The sequence below is a fragment of the Hyaena hyaena genome, unplaced genomic scaffold (assembly GCF_003009895.1).
Source record: "Hyaena hyaena isolate Hyena2069 unplaced genomic scaffold, ASM300989v1 scaffold_632, whole genome shotgun sequence".
NCBI classification, from domain to species: Eukaryota; Metazoa; Chordata; class Mammalia; order Carnivora; family Hyaenidae; genus Hyaena; species Hyaena hyaena.
In genome coordinates this window covers 1,427-24,062 of record NW_024081263.1, presented here as the reverse complement: position 1 = coordinate 24,062, position 22,636 = coordinate 1,427, and the positions used below count along the sequence as shown (strand labels likewise).

The window sequence follows — 22,636 nt, the reverse complement described above, 5'->3', positions numbered from 1 at the left end:
CCCAGTCTTACTCGGGGTCCTCTTTTCTCCTTGTAGCACACCAGGAAGGGGTCAAATCATCCCCTTAGAGGCCAGGAAGGCATGTGGGGAACGGCAGGTGGCCATGTAGAGCGCGGGCTGGGAAGGCCTGCGGAAGATAAACTTCCCTCCCCCCGCAGCACTCAGCAGGCCAGACCCACCTGGGCCTGAGGACCCTCGGGTGTCCCGCTCTGGGGGCTCCGGTGGGGGCTCACCGTGGCCTTGCTGCAGGCGTCCCCGAGAGGACAGTGGACGCTCGCCAGCCAGGCCCTGGGGCCCGCCCTCACGTGTCCTGCCCTCAGCATCAGACATCTTGCCGGGTCCTTTCTGAGCGAGCTCCCAAGTATCTGCCTTCTCACGGCCCCCCGAGCCAAGCAGGGGGCCTGAAGCCAGGTCCACTCTGAAACCATGTCCCCTCCTGGTCCAGCTTCTCTGAGCTCCTCCCGGCCTCCCCCCTACCCACTCCCTAGCAGCACATGAGGATGCAGGGGCCAGACCACCCCTTCTGTCTAGAATCTCCCCTCTGTGGGCGGCCGCCCTGACCCTTGCCGCCTCTAACTAGCCAGCACACCCTTGTTGGCCTCAGCGTTGATGAGTGTATTTTGTGGCATTTATAGCAGGTTTTAAGTTAAAAAAAAAAAAGAGAGAGAGCCCACGACACTTCTTTGGTTAAGTGGTTTACCCTCCGTGGTAATTAGATGTAGTGATTAGAATCTCTTTTCTATTACATGGCAATTTTCCTTTAAATTTTTCCCTAAAAAAAAAAAAGAAGAAGAAGAAAAGAAAAAGGGAAAGAAAAGGCAAGGAAGGAGGAAAGGCAGGGCCAGGCGAGTCATTTGCATTTTGCGAATGAGGCCTCTTGTAAGCTCAGCTCAGGCGTGGGGCCCAACGTATGGAATGCTTAAGAGATTACTAAGAATAAAATCTATTAATTAGTCATACTCAATTCCGCAGACATGATGTGCATCAAAAACTTTTCTTCCCTTTTCTCCTTCCCTTTTCCTGCGGCCTCCTCGAGGAAGCCTCCATCTTCTCTACATTGGCTCCAGCTTCCTGGGCTGCCTCTGCAGTAACATGGCGGCCGTGAGGCTGACTAGAGGGCCTCCCCGCCCCGGGGCTGGGAGGCCAGGTTTGGGGACAGGAGCTGGGGCATTGGTCCCTTCTGGCTCTGAGTGACAGCTGGCAGGAGAGGGGATAACAGCTGGGAAGATGGCAGGGGCCGGTCGGGGGGGGGGGGGGGGCAGGCTTCCCCACCCAGAGCCCAAAGCCCAGGCTTGCTTGTGCTTCCTCTCCCCCTTCGTCCTCCCCCTTAGGGATCTAGGGAGGTCCTCCAGGAGCAGAAAGTGATGAGGGGTCAGGAAGCGTTTCCGGAGAGGCGGAGGGAAGGCGTGTTTTGTAAATCCACAGCCTTTGTTTCCCCTTCCGCAAAGTATACGGTGGACTGAGGCAGGAGTCTAGCTGGCTACACCCAGAAAAGCTGGGTGCTCCAGAGGTCAAGTAAGGGCCCCTCCCTTCCACTGATTCTGGAAGGTTCTAGTTGGTCCAGTGCAGGTGACAGAGGCCCAGAGCCGGAGGGACAGGCCAGGTGAGGGTCCCTGCAGCATCTGAGGAGGCTGATGGGCCTGGAGAAGGGCTGGGCAGCGAGCCCAGGGCGCACTTGAGCCTCCCTCCACCTGCCTGGAGCCCAGAAAGGAGGAAAGGACACCCCCCCTCACCACCACCACCACCAATGGCAGCTCAAGTCCCAAAGCCAACCTACTCCCTTCTAGAAATCTGCTTCCTGCGGAACACGCCAGGGAGGAGGACGGGGCTTCTGAGCCTCACACTTATGAAAAATACAACAAGGAAAATTGGATGCGGCAGACAGGGAGCAAGGGAGCCGGGAAGGCAACCAAGAGAGAGCTGGGGCGTTCGCTGGAAGGAGGGGCCTTGGGGGGAACAGGGGCCTGTGTCCCCAAGGCCTAGACCTTGCTCTTGGGGCCAGGAACACAGCCAGGCTCAGCTGCGGGCATCCCTGTGTCCGTGTCCCCTCGCGGCGCTCTGATCAGTGCAGGTGATGGGCGGAGACCGCGCGCTGGATCGGCGCCAGAGCGAGTGCTAACAAGCAATTCACAGCCCTGCGCAGGCCTTCCGGAATCCAGACAGAGGAGGCATCTTTTTTCTTAAGGAGGGATAAAAAGGCTCAAAAATGCAAATCATTACCGTTTACAACCAAGCGAGCCTGCTAAATTGATTAGAAGAGATTAAACTCCTTGGAGGTGAAGGGAAAGGGGGATTTTTCGCATTTTCTGAACCTGCCCCCGGTGGCCCTGTGCAAAGCGGGGATTTTCCAGCCCGACTGGCGGGTTGCCCCCGTGTAGCCCCAGGAGGAGCCGGGCGTCCGCGGCGGCCGGCGCCACGCGGTCCAGGGTGCTCAGAAGCGCGCGGCATTGGACAGAGCCTGGGCTCCAGCACTGTTCTGCCTCCGTCCAGCGCCTCGTGCTGGGGCCTCTGGGACTGGGTGGGTTCCGTGACCGTGACCTACTCAGGTCATTCAGAAACCGTCCCAGCCCCCAGTAGAGGCTCTGGCCCTGCCCTTCAGATTCCGTTTGCCTTCACGTGTGAAAAGCAAGGTGAAGTGGCTGGTCTAGTTTCTTAGAGAGTTAAGACTCTACAGCCCTGAGCTTTTCTGCTTTCTTCCTGTCCCAGGGCGGGTCTGTGATTCATTGGGTGCTGCCAGTGAGCGCAGAGCAGGGCCAGTCATAAAGGGAACGCTGAAGGTCAGGGAGGAGAAACTCTGGGCCAGCAAAGGAATCCGATAGTGAGCTCTCTGTCCCTCGGAGCATTCAAGCACACGATGGGGGCTGTGGCAGATATTTTCCTGCCTAAGCCAAGAGCCTGGTTCTTTGACTAGAAGATCCTGGTTTCTCCCCTCACTTTATCATATCCCAGGACCCTGTAAGGAAGGTATCAAGAGATGTTGACTGTGCTGCTCAAAACGACCAGTGTCCCCTGAAAAACCCCAGGTCAGGGCCATCCCACCATCAGGCGGCCCAGCCCTGTCAAACAGCCGCTGCGGCCACCAGAGACGCTGCCAAGTTGCTGTTCTCAGTACCCAAGAGGCACCGGGAGAGGAAGTGCACACCCGCGCACTCCATCTCAGAGCCTGGATCTGGGGGCTGGAGTGGGACCCACCCCTGCGGCGGGTCCCAGGCTGCTCTCGATGCCAGGGCCCTTGCCCTGCTGAGCTCCCTCTGCTGTCCCACTGCGCGCTCTCCTCCCCACTCGGCGCACTCGGCGCTGCCGGCTCCATCCATCCATCGGTCCCAGCCAGGTTGACGGCTGCCTGGGGCATTTTTCACTCTGTGTATTTAAGCATTTACCATTTCTTTTGAGATGGTCCAAGTAGTTGCCTGAAATATCCCCGCTCTCACTGCTTTAGAAACACTCACAAAAAGATTCCCTTGGCTCTTGAGCGCCCCCTCCCCGCCCCGGCCCCTACCCCTTACTCCCCCCCCACCTCTGAATTTTTAATACATTGTTTCTCTCTGGTTTGGGAAATTCCGTTGTTGTTGGGGTCAGGCCCACTGTCTCGCTGTTGGCAGACGGCAGGTGTGCCTGAGACCCCCGATGCTGCAGGGGCAAAGCCAGGCTCTTTCTCCTCCGTGTCGCCCCTGAAGACATGGTGCACCAGGAAGACCTTCAATCTGGGTGCAGCTCCCACCCTGCTCCCCGCTGGGGATCCTGGAAGGCCCCGGGGGGGCTTTTTTTGAGACCGCTGTCACTGCCCCCTCCCGCTCTGTTACTGAAATGCCCGGCTTATGCTGGGAGGGCAGTCTGGGCATGCAAAGGGCACCTGGTTTCCTGGGGGGTCTTCCCAGGTACCCACCTCCTAGGAAAGCTAGCCCCTAAGGCACTGTGGCCACCACGGTGCTCTGGCCGTTCTTTCCCACACCTACCCACGCCGTACCCACCCACCACCTGAAAACCCAAAAGGCCAAGTCTGGGGAGTCTTTGCAGGAAGGTCCTTACTGCCACCACCCCTAAATCTGTTTTAGACAGGCCCTCAGGGTCAGTGGCCGCTCTGACAAGATGCCAGGTCCCCGTGGCCCTCTGTGCCGGGTCACCGAGGCCCAGCACAGCGCCTGGCACACAGGGGTGCTCCGTCTTCCCTCCCCGATCCTCCCTTCCCTTCTTGTCCCCCCTGCTCTCGGGATCCGGTCAAAGGTCCCAAGCGGATGTGTTGGCAATGGCCTCCCTCCCATCCTGCCCCTGCGTCGCCGGCAGCCAGCACGGGGAGGGGCTCCTCGAAGCTCTTTTCCCTGCGCCCCTTGGCCCCACCGATCCCCAGCTGTGATCCTGAGCAGGAGATCCAGCCATTCGGTGAGATCTAGCAGCCAGCGGAGTGACTCAGTTTCCCCTCTGCCAGCGGAGCCTCAGGTGGGTGACGAAGAGGGCAGAGAACCGGGTGCTGTCTCACCTTGTCTGATGCTCCCACCCAGAAGCCCCGCACGCCTAGCCACCCGGCTGCAGGAACTAACTGGGCTGTCTCCTCCAGACAGAAAACCCAAAGCGACGGGAGCCAAGAGTCAGAGCTGCAGCAGACTCGGGGCCGCCACTCGCCCGTCTCCCTGGAGCCGGGCCTTCCGGGGTGCCTCTCACCCGCGCCATGCAGGGTACCTGTTCGCAGAGTGTCCTGCCCACCTCTGGACGGCCCGGTTTTCGAAGGGTCCTGGGCACCCAGAAGGTGGACATGAAACCCTGAAACTGGCCTTCAGTGGTTGTTTTTCTTTCTTTTTTTTTTGTACCCGACCCAGCTAAGAAACCCACCCTGGTGTCCAGGGCCCAGCGCCAGGCTGCACCACGGGGGGATTCTTGGGAGGGAGGGCCCTGGTGCCTTCCAGCTCGTAAAGAGATGCTAAGAGCCGTGGGGAGGAAGCCAAATAGCCCAGCGCTGGCGGTTCGTCATCGGCGAGGGACAGAGATGGTGTTGAAGGGTGGGGGAGGCTGCGGGGCTGTGAACACGCGAGCCGCAGACACAGCAGAGTCGCACGGTTCGGCTGGCTGGGGCGGCCGCCTGCTAATTACGAATGTCACCAGGCAGGTGCGAACAGGGGGGTAAAGGGAGAGAGTAAACTCAAAGAAAACCCTGCACACAAGCACTGCACAGTGAATGTTTTTTAAGAGCCTCCAACAGCAATTCCCTTTCCTGATGTTAAAAGGTTCTTTGTATCTCATTTGCTATTGTAACGATTTCTGGAGCCACCCGGCGCTGCTTCGCTCGGTGGGCTCCGTTTCCAGCCGTCTGAGGAGGAGGAGGAGGAGGAGGCCAGGGAGGGAGGACGGAGCGGGTCCCTCCGCTCCAGAAGGAAGGGTCCCCGGCCACAGGGAGCCCGTGGCCAGGGTCCCTTCCACCTTCCCAGTGGAGGCCTCGCTTCCCTTGGAACCCCGGCCTTCCTCACCTGCTAGATCAGCCCTGTGAGGTCACCTGGCCGCCGGCTCCGTGTCCTCCCTCTTTCTCTCTGAAGGGTACAGCAATCTCGGGGGGCGGGGGGGCGGGGGGAGCTGAGCAACGGGACCGCATCCGCCGCTGCCCACTGCCGCCCGAGACCCAGGCCAGCCTGCCTCCCTCCTGACGCCCACCCCCCCCCGCCCCAGACAGGGGTTTTTGGGAAAACCACGACACACAGACACCCACCACGCAACAACACAAACCAAAGTGCACTGCGAACCGCCCTTTGGCCTCCTTGTAGGTGCCTTGAAACTTCAATGTTGAGATGAATGTGATTAACTATTTGGTCCTTTTTTCTGTTCGTCTGTTTTCATATAAAACGTCCAAGTCCACTTTCCTTGTCCTTTCTTGAAATAAATAGAAAGATTTAACTTTTACAGTCATCTCGGCTGCTGACTCGGCTTGGGGTCCGGCGCGCCGGGGCAGGGTGGAGGGGGGCGGGCGTCTGTGGCAGGTGGGGTCTCGACTGCCCCCGCGTCTCCCTGGGCCTCCCCTCTCCGAGGTTCAGGTCTGCTGTGGGGACCCCACCGGCGCGGAGTGGGGAGACTCTGGGCTAAGTTCCCTGGGGCCACTGTCAGGGTCAAAGTAAGGATTCTGCCGCAGGGAGGAGGGACCTCTAAGCCGGTCCCATTGGTCATGGGAAGGTGGCCGGCAGCTGAAGGCAGACGCCGAGGGGGTCTCCCCGTGGACGTGTGTTTGTGGGGTGTCCCGTAAGAGCTCTGGCAGCCATGAGGGCCCCTGGGTGAGACTGGACGTGTACGGGCACTGCGGACACCGCCCGCCCAGACACCCCGAGAGGCACCCCCGTGCTCGCCAGTTAGCTCTAAGCCGCATGTGGTATCGCACACCCCGAAAAGGGGGAGAGAGGAAAAAACAATGACTTTCCATGAGAACAATAGCCGTTTCTGCTAAATTTAACATAAAATAAGAACTCATTACTTCTGCCTTAGATCGGAGTGCACGTCTGGATGTGGGTTAATGAGTTTTCCCCCCTCATATTCCAAGGAAGCGAAGGCATTCCAAGCATGCCTTGGTGACAGGTGGCTCGGCTGGGGTGACACGGGGCGCTCTGATGACACAGGCATCCCTCTCCCTCCTCGCCTTCTCTTGGTCCTCACTGCCCATCCCGGCAGAGGCCAGCGGAGAGAGACCACTGCAAGGAGCGGCACACAGTGTGGCCTTTGGAAAAGGACCGAGTCCGTCCCTCCAGCTGTGGCTGGGAGCTGGCACACAGTGGGTGCACGGGGGGCCACCCAGCTCTTTCTCACCTGAGACCCATTCCCCAGGGCTGCAGCGCAGTCTTAGAGCACCTGAGAGCACAGTCAGCCAGCCGGTCAGTAGGCATATGTGGAGGGCCTACTGTGTGCTGGGACTGGGTCGGGGTGTCCTTCCTGCCTCCCGGAGGAAGAGGGAGGAATCCCCACGGAGGAGACGGGGGCCTTGCCCGGGTCCACCAGTGGGGAAGGTGTCTGGAGAGCCGTGTTCCCACTGCGGGTGCTTCTTCGGATGAGGAGGGCTCAGAGAGCAAGAGAGAAGACCTGTCTGCAAGGCTCTGCTTCCTCCGCAAGCCCAGAACCCGGCCGCCTGCCCAGCCACACCAGCAATTCCCCAGGCAGGCCCGGCCCTGACGCTTGCTCCTGGTCTGAGTCCTGCTGAGTTTCTGGGCTCAGATGCCCTTGAAGGCCCTTGAAGGTTCAGCTCAGGCCTCTAATGAGGCCGTCCCCTCCGGCTCCACCCCGGGCCCCACAACGCACAGGTGGCCAGCTCTAGCGCCTCCCTTGCTGGGGGCCCCTGGCTGGCAGGTGTCGCCAGCCACCCATTCAGGTCCCTAGAGGGCACTGGCCTGGCACACGGGAGGCACCCGCGAACGTGAAGTGAAGGAATGAGTCGATAAGCACCAGTACATCAGCCAGCTGATCACTTTATCAGTGTTGAGTCCCAGTAATCCGATTTGCCCCAGTCTTACTTCTCCCCTCCCCCTCCCCAATCAGGGCAGGGGGTGCAGGGAGAGCAGGGGGCAGCGGACGAGGCAGGGACGGGCCTGCGCCCCAGCCCATCATCCCCTGTACACAGTGGAGACAGCACCAGATACCAGTGCATCCACAGGGCTCCCGTCCAGCCCGGGCAGGAGGTGAGGGTTCCCAAACTGTGTTCCTTAGCCCCTAGAGCTAATGAACTTCCTGCCCGGGGGGAGTTCACCGTCATGTGCATTTGGGGACAACTGGATTAGCGCCACTGCTGTTTTGGAGGCTCCTCAGACAGGCCCTTGGAATCCTGCAGAAGTGGGTTGGATTCCCCAGCGACACCACTCATTCCTGGGGCCTCAGTTTTGGCCTCTGTAAAATGAGCACATGGGAAGAGCTCGCAGCTCTTACTTTTACCACCATGAGAGCATCGACCTTGCTAATGCGTGCTGGAGGCTCCTCGGAGGGTACAGATTGCTGGGGTCCCCTCCGCTTGTCCGGGGAGTGCAGGCCCCCATCTCCAGCACACGCACACGTGCACACACACACACCCCCCATAGCATGTATTCAGCGTCCCTGGCCCCTGGGCACAGAGTCAGGCACTAAGCTGGCTGGCATTTCTTACAAGGAGACTCAGGTATCTCCAAATGGCGGGGGGCCTGTTCCCCAGAGCACCCCAACCGTAGACAGCCAAGGTCTGCAATCTCAGGCTGCCCCGAGCTTTCGGCTGCAGGAGGATGGGGTGTGGGGGTGGGGGCGTCCTAAACTTCAATAAGTGGTCTCAGGGGTTGGAGACCCAGACAGGATTGGGTCACAAGAGGGACTCCCCAGGACCTGTGGGGGAAGCTCCAGGATCTGTATTTCAGGTCTAGAGAAAGAAGACCTTCCAAACGTAACTAACCCTTTCTGACAAGGCACAGGCGCAGATGGTCTCAGAGGCTGTGAGCTCCATCCTCACGGGAGAGCGAGCAGAGCTGACTGCCAGTCCCTCAAGGGGACGTGAGTTCCAGGTGGTGGAGGGGACCCACTGACCCTGAAGAGCCCCTTCAAATGGACGCTGGGAGGTGGGAGCCCTCCCCACCTGCTTCAGCACCCGCCTTGCCCTGCTCCGGCCAAGCAACTCCTGGCTCTCTCCTCCCTGAAGCAATCTCGGGACTCACGTGTCACTGAGGTTACAGCCAGGTATGGGATAAGACCCCAGATGGCTGCCCTGTGGCCAAGGGGCATCCCATGACCCAGGGCCTTGGCTTCCTCTATCCAATGCCACCTGTTCGGTGAGATGCTGGACTAAAAGTTTCAGTCCAGATAAGACAAAGAAAGAGTGGCCATGAACCCCGACCCTGGACCCTGCCCTTGCCTGGCCACTGCCAGTTTCCAGAAGCTTCCCTCTTCCCACGCCCCTCCTTCCCAGGAGGCGTTTCTGGCCTCACCAAACATCTTGGAGAAGAGGCAATGGGACCCAGGGAGGAATCAAACCCCAAACCACACCCCCACACCTAAGTTCTGTGGCCAATTCTTGGCGCCCTGCTTAGGAGCCCCCGGGTAGACCAGAGGACAGCTTAGCTCCACCCCTACCACCCCAAATGCAGCATCAGGAGGCCCGGGTGGAGCCAGCTCATCTACTCTCGGGAGCCCAAAACCAAGTGTGCTTCTGGCCACCTCCCCTTCCCTCGGCCATGCCCCAGGCCCGCTGACCGGCCCGCCACACCGTCCAGCACCTCTGAAGGACCCTCTCCTCCTGCAGCAAAGTAAATAGGCTCTCTCCAGCCACTAACTGACAGCACAAATGAAATCCCGGCGCTCCCCCTCCGAGATTTACAGGGGAAGTGAAATCTTATTTGCACTCCTGCCAAGCCTGGGCCACGATGAAATTATGCCCTGAGAAGAGACCCGGCCGGCCCCTCGCGGAAGCGGCTGCATCAGAGATGGGCTTATTAAAAGCCACAGTGGCCACATTTCAACCTGTTTCAGGTGTTAAGTAATTTACTGCCACCCAGAATTCAGTGGCAGGATTTTATCTTTTTTATTTCCGCGATGCAGGCAAGTGCCCCCCCCCCCCCACTGAGGTCCCTACATGGGGAATTGCGGGTCTAAGTGTTCCCCCTCCCCAGCATTGCAGAGGGAAATGGGGGAGCAGGAGCCTGGGAGGGGGGGCCGGAGCGGCAGCAGACAGCCCCGCCTCGCCTCGGGGTTCCGCCAGGCTTGGCCAAAGCTCAGAGTGACAGGGAGACAGGCTCTAAGATCCCACACCCCACGTTTTGGAGACTACTGATCTCCCAAAGACTCGGTAGGCATCTTCTAAAGGCAGCGATAGTACGAGTCCTGTGAGAGCCGACACCAGCTCTGTCCAGGACCTGACCCCTACCCCCACGATCAAGTCTTTATTAAGCACCTACTGTGTACCTAGGCCCTGCTCTAATGGAGGACCCTGCAGTGAGTGGGACCCCCAAAGGCCCTTGCCAGACGGGGCTGGTGTCAAGTCAACATTTGTGGTTGATTAAAATCTCTGAGAGGCAAACTAGCTCTTGAGAGGAGAGACGGCGGCTTGAGGGGTGGGGCACCAGAGGGAAGGGGCAGGGAGGGAGCCCCCTTTACTGAACTATGTGCCAGCGGCCACAGCAACCCTCAAGGCAGGGTCTCCTCCATGTCACTGCGGTGAGGGGTTCATGCTCCGCCTTTCCCCTTCCCTGGCCCCCAAAACTCTTGGGGGAATGCACAGCCTCCCATTCACAGGAAGCTAGGACAGGGAGCCCTCTGTGCTCTGGGGCTCACGGGGCCACAAAAGGCCCCGAGTCCTCGGAGCCCCTTCCCCGGGGATGGCTGGAGGGCTGTTTGATGCCCGCTGACTTTGGGAGGATTAAGCCTATTACAGAGGCTGGCGGGGTCTTATCCGACGCCCTTTATGACACCCCCCCCCCTTCCCCACCTGTTTTCAGATACTCCAGGAAGACTAAGGGGAATCTTCAAAGTCCAGGCTGAGCCAAGAGCAGAAATTCTTTAATTAGCTTTCTCTTGGATCAGGGCCCTGGCAAATGGATTAGTTGTGGTAGGGAGGGAGAAAGGGACTGGAATCCTTCTTAAAGCTGAGATTACAAGCCCGGGGTAAAGGGCTGGGGGGGCCGTCGCCAGGGATGGCGGGTCCCTGAGCAGCCCCCTCTCCCGCCGAGCCTGTGACTCCCCAGGGGCTAGCAGATGGAACCTGTCACCAGGAAGGCGCGAGAGATGTGCTCCCAGCGAGGCCGTGGTCCTCGGAGTTGGCGTGGAAAGATAGTTGGCAAGGCCGGGCTGTGTGCCTGGGTCTCCTAATGAATGTGCTTCCTTTCCGTGCGGCCGCCCAGATCTGGGACTTCATAATTAGGGGGGATTTCCAGAAGGGGCACCCATCTGTGAGAGGTAAGGCAGCACAGGTCGATGGTGCCAGGCACCAGACATCTGTCACCATACCCCATTCTCACAGAGTCCCATTTTCGAATGAGCAAACTGAGGCCCAGATCTAAGAAGCTTGCCCAAGGCCACAGTGGCAGCAATTTCAATCGGAACTGGGTCTGTCCGGGATCCTCCCACTGCCCCAAATCCCTAGGGAGGCCTGAGTAGGGTCTGTGAGCCTGGAGGAAAAGGCTCCAGTGAGCCTGCACCAGAAATTGCTGCTGGGAAGGAGGCTTCCCCATGCAGGCCTCTTCCAGGAAGCCTTCCCTGACCAGCTCAGAGCACTAAGGCGCTTACACTCTGTTGTCCCCACCATACACTGAGCACTTTTTAGAGGCAGACACTGGGTCTTCATCACCCATACTCTGCACGAAGGAAGGAGGGCTGGGCCCACCTCGGTCTGGCGACCACAAAGAGAGGCCTGGTAGGAGGCTGAGCCTCAGGAGCAGGAAGAAGGGAAGGATTCTGGGAGCCAAGCTCCAGGCTGGTGTCTGTCCCGGGCCCGGGTTCCCTTGCCGACCAGCTTTGCCCAGGGAGGTGCACTAGGGGTGGGTGGGTGAGCGGGAGGATGATTCAAGGACTCAGAGACCCAGATTCCCCGACCAAAGCCGTTTGAAGTCTGACTCGCGCTCTCCCCCTTGAGCTCCGCATCAAAGGCAGCTCCACTGTGGTCCGGCCACGCTGCGCTCTGCAGATAAGAGCTGCCCTCACGGGGCAGGCTGAGAAAGGGCATCTGGGCCACCCCCCGGCTTCCCTCTGGCCTCCCCCTTCCCCGCGCAGCAAGCTGACCCACCCCCAAGCCCTCTCTGGGGTGCTCCTGCCTCCCACCTTCCTGACCCTCTGGTCAGGGCTGCCCCAGGGTCGGGTCACTACAGAGGTCCCAGGTCCCCACGGCACCAGCACCTGCCGAACGAAGCTGGATGAACGGCCGTCCACGGAGCACATGGGAGGGAGGTCTAACCCAGGTCGGGGGAGGGTCCTCGAGGAGAGGACATCTGAGCAGGGACCTGGAGCGTGACCAGCGCCGGCCCAGCGGAAGCAGGAATAAAGAGAGCTTCTGGCAGAGGGGGAGGCCAGGAGGTGTGAGAGCACAGGCAGTTGTGAAACCTGAAATCATTGCTCTGGGCTGGGGTGGAGAGGAAACCAGAAAAGGCAGGAGAGGTTCTGGGGCCCGAAGATGTGAGTGTCCAACCAGGATGCCCGGAGAGCCGAGGGCACTCCTAGGGCAAGACTTCTCCCAAACTGAGGATCCCAAGGGTGTTGCAAGAAGCCACGATAACAGCTAAGGCTGCCCAACTCTGGGGGCGGGGGATTCCCATTTCCATCTGGTCTCTGTAAGTACCCGCTACTGTGTTGTGCAGTAGAGCCCCGGCTCCAGCCACGAGGCTACAGACAGCCCTGCAGCCAGAGGCTCAGCCGAGCAGCAGAAAACAGCATCGTCTCACGAGTGGCCAGGCCCAGAAAGACCCAGGACGAGGGAGCTGCAGGGAGGGGGCCGCGGGGGGAACCAACCCCCCCCAGAAGCATCACCAGTGACAAGCGGGATAAGCCAGGGACATGAAAGGCAGTGGCGGTGACCCTGCTGAGATCTACTGGGAAGCAGAGAGTTCTATGTGTTTTCTGGCGTTATAACAAGAATTCCCAGGGTCCCACTATGTGCCGGTTTGGCGGAGCCGCTGGGGCTGAGCCCAGGAACGGGCCGCTCTCCCGCTGCCGCTGCTAAGCACCTGCGAGTATCAATACTTCCAGCCTCTGCCTCTCGGGCAGTGAAGAATGATGTCTCTCATTTCAATTAGCCTTTTCCTGATTACTAGCGAAGTTCTGCATCTTTTCACTTGTTTACTGGCCATTTATTTCTCTCCTACCGGGAATTGCTTGTCTGCAGCCTTTGCCCATTTTTCTTATTGATTTGTAGGAGCTCTTCACATATTAAGAGGAAAGCAGAGAGGCCGAGAAGCAGCTTTTTCCTGGGGCAGAGCCTCAGGGCCTCCCGCGAGGCTCCCTCGGTCCCAGAAAACAGAGGAAGAGTTGCGTGGGTTTCTGGATGCCCACCCCCCCATCCAGCCCTGAATCTCTCTACACCCATCCGGCTCCCAAATGGCCAAGTTTGTCAGAAGATGGAGCGCCCTCTGCAGGTGAGAGGCCCTGCATGTCAGCTGGCAAAGCCCTGAGGGCTTGGTTTTTCCGGCCAGTGGCTGGCACCCGCGGGGAGCTGGCAGGTGTAGGTGGGCATCTGGGAGGAAGGGAAGCCACTCACTGTTCCAGCACAGTTCAGCGGGGGTCTTGCAGCACAAGGAGCAGGTCCCGAAGCCTCAGGCTGACCCTCCCACCAGAATTCCGGAACCCCATCTGACGCACACCCTCCCTGCACCTGCTTCCAGCCATGACAGTTCCTCAAGAGGGACCCAGGACCAAGCGGACATGTCTGAGCCCTGCTCCCTCGCCCTCTGCCCCCGGACCTCCGACCCGGTGGTTTATTTGCTTTCTGATGCTTTCAGCATTTCAGCAGACAAACAACGCAGCCCATAAAACTGATCCCCAAGGCCTGCAAAGGCACTAATGTTGGGGAAGCCAGGAAAGAAGGCCGCTGTTTTCCTGGAGTAACAGGCGCCAGGAGCCCTCGTGGGAAAGCTTCTGCAGCTGGGGCTGGCGCAGCACGGGGGGTGGAGGGGGCCCACAGGCTTCCTCCAACCAGGTGGCAAGTGGCCATCGGCACCTGTTCCGAGGGGCCCATGGCAGCCGCGGAGGCTGCGAACTCCCAGTTTACCTTTTTTCCGAGTCCCCTGAATTTTATCAAACGTCTTTTAATTGGAAGTATTTTTGGCTGCACCAGCCCCGCCCCCGCCCCCCCCCCCCCCCCCCCCCCCCCCCCCCCCCCCCCCCCCGCTTCCCAGCCCCGCCCCCCCCCCCCCCCCCCCGCACCAGCCCAAGACCTTGGGAGGACTCAGTGCCACCCTCCCTCGCCCATCCTCCATGAAGCACCTGGAAGAAGAGTCAGACTGCAGACTGCAGGCCACCGTCTGGCGCCGGCAAAGGTCACCCCGCTGTAGCCAGAGCAGGAGAGAAGGTCCGCGCTGAGGGTGACCTGGCAGAAATCCTGAGCAGCCAAGCCCTTCACCCAGCTCTGTGCCACGCTTGGGCGAGCCCTTTGGGAGGGCAAACCATACTGCCATTAAGGGAGCCACTGTGACCTCTGGATGACAAGGGGGGGTCTCCAGGCCTGGAAAGCTCAGCCCTCCCCCTCCGCGCTCTCCGAACACCTTCCATCCCAGGGCTAATGATGTGCCGGCTACCCAGGAGGACACCTAGAACTGTGAGTGGTTAGCCCGTGTCCACTCCCTTCCCTTCGTTCATTTACTGGCTCACTCGCTCATTCATTCATTCAACGGTGATATGACATAGTGGCAAGTACCAGGATACAGAGCGAGATCTGGTTCAAGCTTCCTGCCCGGGGACACATCACTAAATAGCCCTGCATCGCAGCTTCTCAACCTGAAAGGAGGGAATACCAAAGCCACCTCCTTCCCCTCCTTCCGCCACTCATCAGCTCATCAGCTCAGCTCGGCTCATCCTTATTATCATCATCCTGGGCTCGGCGAGTTGCCGGATGAGGGCGGGACCACGTGTGATGCTGTGGGGCAGGAGGCTGGGCCAGTGTGACCGCAGGCGCAGAGGAGAGAGGGCCCCCCTGGAGGTAGCCGGAAGGATCAAATGACCCCAACAGTCTTTCCAGGCAAAGGTGAAGCAAGGTTGGGAGACAGGGCATTCAGTCACTAAAGGTGCCCACTTAGGGTAAGATCCATTGTGCAACCAACAGACCCACAGACAAGGGTAAGGGAGGGACGCCACCCCGGGCCCGTGGGGCCCCCCTCCCAGAAGGCACTCCTCCTCTTTCTCCTCCAGGATGAAAGCACATCATGGCATGGAATTCGCTCAGCCTCCAGCTTAATCACAAAGAGGTGGAGGGAAGTGAGGTTCTGCTCACCAGGGACACGCCCCCCCCCACGCCTCCAAGGAGCCCCAGAGTTTCTTTGGGGTCCTGGAGGGGTGGGGGAGTGGGGTGCCGGCCCGTGGAAGCACGGGGGCAGCTTCCGGGGACTCTGGGGCTGGCTGTGGGGCCGAGGGGCCGCATTTGCATGGAGAGCGCTTGGTGGCTCTGGAATTTATGCAGTTGCCTGTGTGATTCCGGAGGCGAGACGAATCTCCGGCCGCTTTTCTCAGCGGGAACAAGTCTTTTCTTCAAATCGATGGTGACACATTTTTAAACTCTGATATTAAGGAGGGAAAGATTTTTCTGGCCCCCTGGGGGCAACCCTTATTAGTCACTGGCTCATCTGAGAGTGATCGCAGAGGCAGACTCAATGGGCCTGGGCAAGGCCAGAGGCCCGGAGGCCAGGCTGGCTGACACGGGAATGGACAGTGACAAACAAGAGGGCAGAGGGGGACTCACAAGTCAGAAGCAAAGCCATGTTGGAGGGACTTAGAGAGCGAGGCTTGGGGGGGGGAGGGGGGCCTCTGGGGTAAGGTACAAAGTATCCGTAGGGGAAATAAAGAACCATTGGTGAAGGTAATAGAGGTAGAGGATGGAGAGAAAAGGGAGAGTAGAAAGAGGCATCAAGCTCAAGTATAAACTGATTTCCACATGTAAAGTTATAGAAAGTAAAATCTCATTCCCCATCTTGCTCTGGCTGCCGGGAAGCTCAAAGCCACATTTACATTCAGTTGCAACAGACTTGTTCAACCTAGTTTTGAGGTGTTGTCTGGGCAGGGCCAGGGTAGGTGCCAGGAGCCAAGCTGACCCCCCAAGCCCCCTAAGAACATAAGATAGAAGGGTGGGCATGATCCGGGGTCTCTCGGTAGACGGGACACCGGCATCAGGTGGCAGGTGGTACGGCTTAGCAGGGGGCCACACCCAGGAACAAGGTCAGAGGTTGGCGGGGTGGAAAACACGTGCCATGGGCATCCAGGCTGAAAGCTTCCCGGTGTGGCCAAGGGCACGGGGCACATTCTTACGGGATCCCCAGCTCAGTGTCTTCCCCTGGTCCTTGTTTCTTCCCATCCCTGTTTTAATGGCTCCCTGGTTTTATTGTACCTATTTTTCAGTGGGAATAGGTGGGTTAAATATTTTTTAAAAATCAATTCCAGCTCAAACGCCCACTTCCTCGGTGATAACAGCCACCATTTATTGAATTCCAACGGCTTGTCACATTTTCATGCATCTTTTCCATCCCCTCAATCACCTTCCGGGAGGGTGGGGCAGGGGGAGGGAGTGGCTCTTCCAGCGGGGTTTACAGAAGAGGAAACTGAGGCTCGGAGGGGAGCTGTATCGTGGTCAAGGTCACAAGAGTTCATAAGTGGCCACGGCAGCTCTGTCCAGCCGGTCCCCTGGCACGCCCCCAGTCCCACCCCTGAGCCCCAGAGCCCAGCACTCTACTCTGTGCACTGGGGACGGGGGGGGGGGGGGGGGGGGAGGTGCTGGAGGTGAGTGAGACCAGATCCCCACCCTTCAAGAGTTTACCAAGGAAGTGGGGACAGAGGGAAGAAGGCCATTGCCATTCACAAGGTCCAGTAAGCTATGTATAACATTTCCCCCTTCCAGGGCCTGGCTCAGGCTGCTCTCAGGTGGTAGCTGGTCCCCAATCACTTTTCCATTACAGAAATCGATAACTTGAATTACTCCAGAATAACTAGCCCCATCATGCCTCTGCAAAGCTAATTCTTCTGTGTCCGCATTTGCCCATGTGCTTCTCCCCGAGTCTGGAATCTGTCTTTATGAGACAATTCAGGTAGAAGAGAGTTTTTCACCCGACTGTGACACGCTGGCAGAATGAGAGCAGAATTTGGGGTCTGACACGTAGGTTCGGGTCTTTACTCTGACACTTACTAGCTGTGGGTGCTCGTCAAGCTACCTAACCACCTGGAACATCAGTTTCCTCATCTATAAAATAAGAATCCAAATATAACCACTCACCAGAGTGTTAGAGAACTAAATTAAATAGTAATATACATGAATATTCCGGGGTTATATCAGGGAACCAGTGACCCGTGGACAAATACGTTTATTCTATGCAAGAATCTGAAACCCGGTTATAAATCTGTATCATGAGGCCACTGTATAATGAGGTCCTCGTGTAACTTCGGCAATAACAATAATATTTTACTTGGGAGAAATAAATTCTCATTCACCAAGATGCATTTTCATCGTGCTCTCATTTTACAGATGACAGAGCTGGGACTTGGGATAGCCGAGTGCAGCCCTAGGGGTCGGCAGACTGATGAAGGCTTCTGACTCCCCCTTCCCACTCTTCCACCTCCTTCGAGGTCCCTGATTCACAACCGCAAGGCCCCGTGCAGCTCCAGGCTGCCCGGCTAAGTTCTGCCATCCGGCAGGTGCTGAAATGACAAGCCCATTAAATAGCCCCTTGGAGGAAGAGCCGTGAGCTCCGCACAGTCTGCCCTGGGCGCTGCCAAGAGAGTAAATCCTCCCAAAGTTGCCTGAGAAGGGTCGTATGGAAACCTCAGAAGGCAGGACTCTGAAAGGAAAGAAACTGACATGACCAAACACCCATGTCATACTAGGCACATTCTAGGCCAGGTTCTCAGATTCCTCAAAACCAGGTGCTCTCAACCAGTTTTTAGCGGGTGGTCACATACTCCTGTGAGAATCTGCTGAAACCTGTGAACTCTCTTCCCCAGATAAATGCACATTATTTTGCAAATAAGTAAAAGAGGTGGGGTCAAGGTTAAGAGCTCCTGGTGTAAACCCTGGCCGTTTTAAGATTTTCTTAGGTACCAGACACCTTCTAATCTTTTGGAGACCCCACCCCTCATTATATCAGACATGGTCATATATATCCACAACCCACACTAAATTACACACACATACACACACACACACACACACACACACACATAGGGTTCAGTTGAATTACAGTGGACTGTTTGTCAGTGTTACATTTTGTAGGTATGTAACGAAACATTAATTTCAGTTTTGTGTTTTCTTTTCCTACTTTGGACCCCATAAACTTTTTTGGTAAATTTTATTGAAATGTACCATACCTATAGAAAAATATACAAATCTTAAGTGTACAGCTCAGTGAATTCTCAAAGGTGAGCCCGCCTGTGTAACCAGCACTCTGCCGGAGAAAACAGATCATGAGCACCCAGGAGCTTCCCTAGCCCCCCTTCCATTCAGCACCCCACCCCAGGTCAGCTGCTGTCTTGACATCTAACACCGTAGAATACCCTTCCCGTATTAGAATACGTTACAAGTAGAATCATAGCTGGTACTCATTTTGTGTCTTGTTGCTTTTGTGGAACTGATAAACTTTTATTTGGGCCTCAGACACCTTTAGAGGCCTGTGAAAAGGCTCATAGGCTCTGGGCACTGTCAAAATCGGGGGTTCTCTACCTTGTTTTCATGCTAGAACCTCCAGGAAAACTTTTTAAAGTTTTTAAAAGTCCTGATGTCCAGGCTGCACCCCAGAACAATGAAATCAGAATCTCTGGGGTTGGGTCCAGCCGTCAGTGGTTTCTCTTGCTCCCTGGGTGACACAGATTGCAGCCAAAGATGGGAGGCACTGGCCCCGGCAATTTTGTAAATTATTAGTACCCCTATCTTACATCTGGGGGAGGAAACTGAGGCGCAGAGAGTCTCCACCATGTGCTCCTCTCATAAAGCCTGAACTCCAGTTCAGATCTCATTAGGAGTGGTATTTGCATTGCCTTCATGCTTCGTAAACAGTGAAGCCCAAACGAAGTGTAGGTGCCTGCCAGAAACTTTCCTTACTCTAAGTCCTTCCGGAGCTGTGGACAAGGGAGCTGGGGTTTCCCAGGAAAAAAGCAGCACCTGAGGACTGGCCGTAGGGAGAGTCACCACCAACGGGACTCCATCTTTGCCCCAAAGAGTTTGGGAGCCCTGGGGTTGTTTCCCAGGCTGCTTTGATTCCGGGGTGCAGTGCCCGATTCTGCCGCTCGGCGGCACCACAAGCTTCTGTAAACCTGTGGTTTTCACACACCCCAACGGAAGCTGGAAAGCAGAGTCTGGCAGCAGTGACTACTGGGGAATGGCACCCGGAGCTTCCTGGGGGTTCCTCTGCTCCCTGGGGCCTGACGGGGCCTGTTCCTGGCTGGCGAGGGGGACGCAGAGACGTGGCTGTGACCCAACCCAAGGGAGAGGCCACTTTCCCCATAACTGAGCCAGCAGAAAAGAACCAGGGAGAGAGAAGCCATGCTTCACCTGCTTCTCCCGCTCTGCCCTTCACCAGGCTGCCCCTGTGGCTCTGCCGTTGAAGAGCACAGCCCACCCACACTCCTATGTTGCCTAGAAGTGCCAGCCCTGGGCTTGGAGATACCAGACACAGCTCCAAGTCCTTAACTGGGAATCTGCCAAATCCTAACCTAGGATGGCTGAGGACCTCAAGCTCTGACAGGGTCCCTAAACCGGGATTAACTTTGCCTAGATTCACAACCAAGCTCTTCCACTTCCTAGTTGTGTAACTTTGGGCAAGTTATTTAACTTCTGTGAGCCTCAGTCTCCTCATCTGTAAAATGAGAATAATAATCCACACCATACAATTGTTGTGAAGACTGAATGATTATGTGGCATCTTAGCCTAGCACATGGCTCATAGTGATAAATGTTAGCTACTATTGTTTATTATTACTACGAATCATAACCTATCCAATAGAACAGAATGAATTTACCCACATGTTAAAGAACAGCCTCCATTGTGACAACCCCTCACGCGCCAGGTTTGAGCAGAGGCAGTGAGTCCAGCCTGCCCCAGGGCTCAGGCAAAGGCCAAGCTGCCCCTTAGGAGCCGCAAGCACGAGTGTAAAAGCCACCCAGAGTCCCCTTCAGCACCACCCAGAGAGGAGCTCCCCAAAGCCTCCACCCTGGGGCTGGAGCCATTGTCCCCACAGTCTGGTGAGATCCTCTCTTGGTCCACAGACCAGAGAGTGTGACTCTGGCCACCCTGCAGGCAACTTCCATCAAGATGCCGTCGGCATGGTATCAGACTGAGCACTGGGTCAGGAGATCTTGGATCTGAATTTGGTATCATTGTCACTCAGCTGTGTGAACTGGGGCAAGTCATGTGACCTCTCTGGGCTTCCATTCTGCCTCGTTTAGATGATCTTTAAATCCCCTCCCAGCTCTAGCATGTGGTTTTACCAAAGTATCTGGTACACAGTAGGTGCTCAATAAGTGTTACTTAGTTTTATAAAATCCAGGATATGACTCTGCTAGGTTCCAACACCCACATGCTTTTCTAGCCTTTAAAACTGAACTACTTCTGTGATCCAACCCCTTAAAGAGCCCAACCCAGGGTCAGAGCTCAAGACATGGGTATTTATCTACTCATTACTGACTTTTGACCTGGCTTTCAGTCAAGCTGCTCCCTCCACCCAAGGCTGCAAGTGCCCCATAAAGGCTCCAGGTTAGAGGATCCAGAGCCTAGCCTCCCCACTAGACCACAAGCTCTAAGAAAGTAGGGGTGGTCCTGCCCACGTCAGCCTCACTGCTGCTTCAAGAACACACTCAGCCCTACCTCGTTGGCATGAGGTTGGTGGGCAGCCGGGCATCCCCTCACTGTGGCCCTGGGGCATAGTACTGGCACCGCATCACCATCGGGGACAGAAGGGGCACAGAGCCTCAAGCTGGGCAAGTCCTTTTATTGGAAAAAGAAATAATAAAAACAAAGGCCACTGCATCACCTGTGCCCGGCGATCCCACAGGAGAGGCACAGGTCAGATGTAAGGCCCGGCCACACAGTGGGCCAGAATGGGCATGGGCCAGGCTGCAGCCCTCTATGGGGGATCCTTGGACCAGGACCTGCCCCCCTCAGGCTCAGGAGCTGCCTTCTCCAGCTCCCTGGGTAGGCACCTCCCTCCCACACACTGCTCTCTTGTCCAAAAACAATCAGGCCCCGCTTTGGTTCCAGAAAGCTACCTGCAGCAGCTGGTCTTTCACATGCACTGGTAGCACCTCCTGCCGGCTGGGGCAGGCAGCCTCTCTCTGTCCGTCTTCAGGGCACAGGGCCGGGGCTGCTTCCTTCCCACTGGCCGCCCTGAGCCTTGGCAAGTGGGGCCTCATTGGTGGGATGCTTCCCTTCCCTTTGAAGAAAGGAGTTTGCCTTTTCCCCTGCAGGTTGCCAGTTCCTTTGAACATCCACAGAAGCCTTGTTTACACAGCTTTGGAGAGCTCCAGAGCCTGGGTGGGCTGAACGGGCAGCATGTGTGGCCCTGTTGCCTTGTCACGGGGAGCTTGGGGGAGGGACACAGAAGGTCCCAGAAGGCTGGCTCTCCTAGACCTCCAGCTTCTCTTCTCCTAGAATGTACACAGTAGAATCAGAAGGTGGGGAAGACTCTGTAGGCAGGGGAAAGACCAGGAAGGAGAGCCAAGCTGGCAGCCCCAGGCAAGGGGCAAGGAGCTTTAGGACATTTATTTACAAGGGGACAGGCTGGCCCCTTGCAGGGAAGCAGCCACAGACCATTACATACAAAAATAAGACAGGATGCAGAGAGGGGCAGTCATTGGCCTGGCAACCAAGGGGAACAGACAAGTGCACGGTCACATACACACACACACGCACTCACAGGTACGACCACACGTGTACATACACTCACACAGCTGCACTCACCCATGAACATCCACATGTGCGCTCATGCGCACACCTACCCATACACATGTGCATGTATGCACACAGTGCACTCACACATATGCACTCACACACGTGCCTGCATGCACACGCACACACTCTCACATACACACAGGTTCTAATCTCAGGAAGTTGGCTCCAGTTCTGGAGGTTCAAACCTCCCAAGGCTACATGTCTCCACTAAGCGTTTCTCCAGACCCCTGGATAACCTCGCAGCGCCCCCGGCTGTGTGCCCCTCAACCAGTGCCTGATGTCCTGCAGAATCTCAGGAGTTGGCTATTTCTTGGCAAGGCCAAGGTGGCCTCCAGGCTTTGAGCGGAGGAAGGGGAAGCCAGGAGCCTAGAAGAGGGGGACAGGGCAGCTCCCGTCTCCCCAGACCTCGAATCTGGTGGAGGCAGGATCACAGACAGGCAGAGCCCCTGCAGTGGCACCAGAGAGAGCAGACACTGGGAGACAGCCACGGGGAGCAGGACCCTGGGGGATTCGGGGTGAGGGATCATGCGGGATAAGGGCATTCTCTCTGGGACCTGAGCACACACACACACACACCCCCCCCCGTCCGTGCGGGATAAGGGCATTCTCTCTGGGACCTGAGCAACCCCCCCCCCCCCCGTCCGGGGTGTGGGGAAAGGAGCTGCAGAAGAAAAGGGCTGTCTAAACTGTGTTACCCCCACCCCCACCCCGCCCCAGCCTTTCCCTGGAAGATCTGGCTGCGTGTGACCCGCCAGGCCCCATGAGGAGAAAGTGCCAGGTCAGGAAGCAGGCCGTCCTGCCGGGGCGAGAGGCAGGAGGGGGAAAAAGGGGGCGCGGGTAGTTGGCCCGCGGGAAACACCAGGCCAGTCCCCCTTCCTCCCGCCCCCCACCCAGGGGAGCAGCGGGGGCCCAGAGAATGACTCAGAAGCGGGTGCTCTGGTAGCGCAGCCGCCGCAGGTCTGAGAGGCCCTCAGTCCGGCCATACACCTCCCTGCAGGGACTCTCGGCCAGTCACCGGGCCCCCGCCCCGCCGCCGCCGCCGCTGCTGCCGCTGCCGGAGCTGCTGCCGCTGCTGGAGCTGCCGCTGCTGCACCGGTCCTCGTA

The 22,636-nt window shown here is 57.5% G+C and overlaps 1 long non-coding RNA gene across 1 annotated transcript; it reads right to left on the bottom strand.

The window, feature by feature from the left end:
- Window positions 1-20,558: 20,558 nt before the first annotated feature.
- LOC120249170 lies at window positions 20,559-22,187 on the bottom strand. Its single transcript, XR_005532791.1, has 2 exons — window positions 22,150-22,187; window positions 20,559-22,086 (listed from the first exon to the last, which is right to left on the bottom strand). It is a non-coding gene; the product is annotated as an uncharacterized LOC120249170 (long non-coding RNA).
- Window positions 22,188-22,636: the final 449 nt, after the last annotated feature.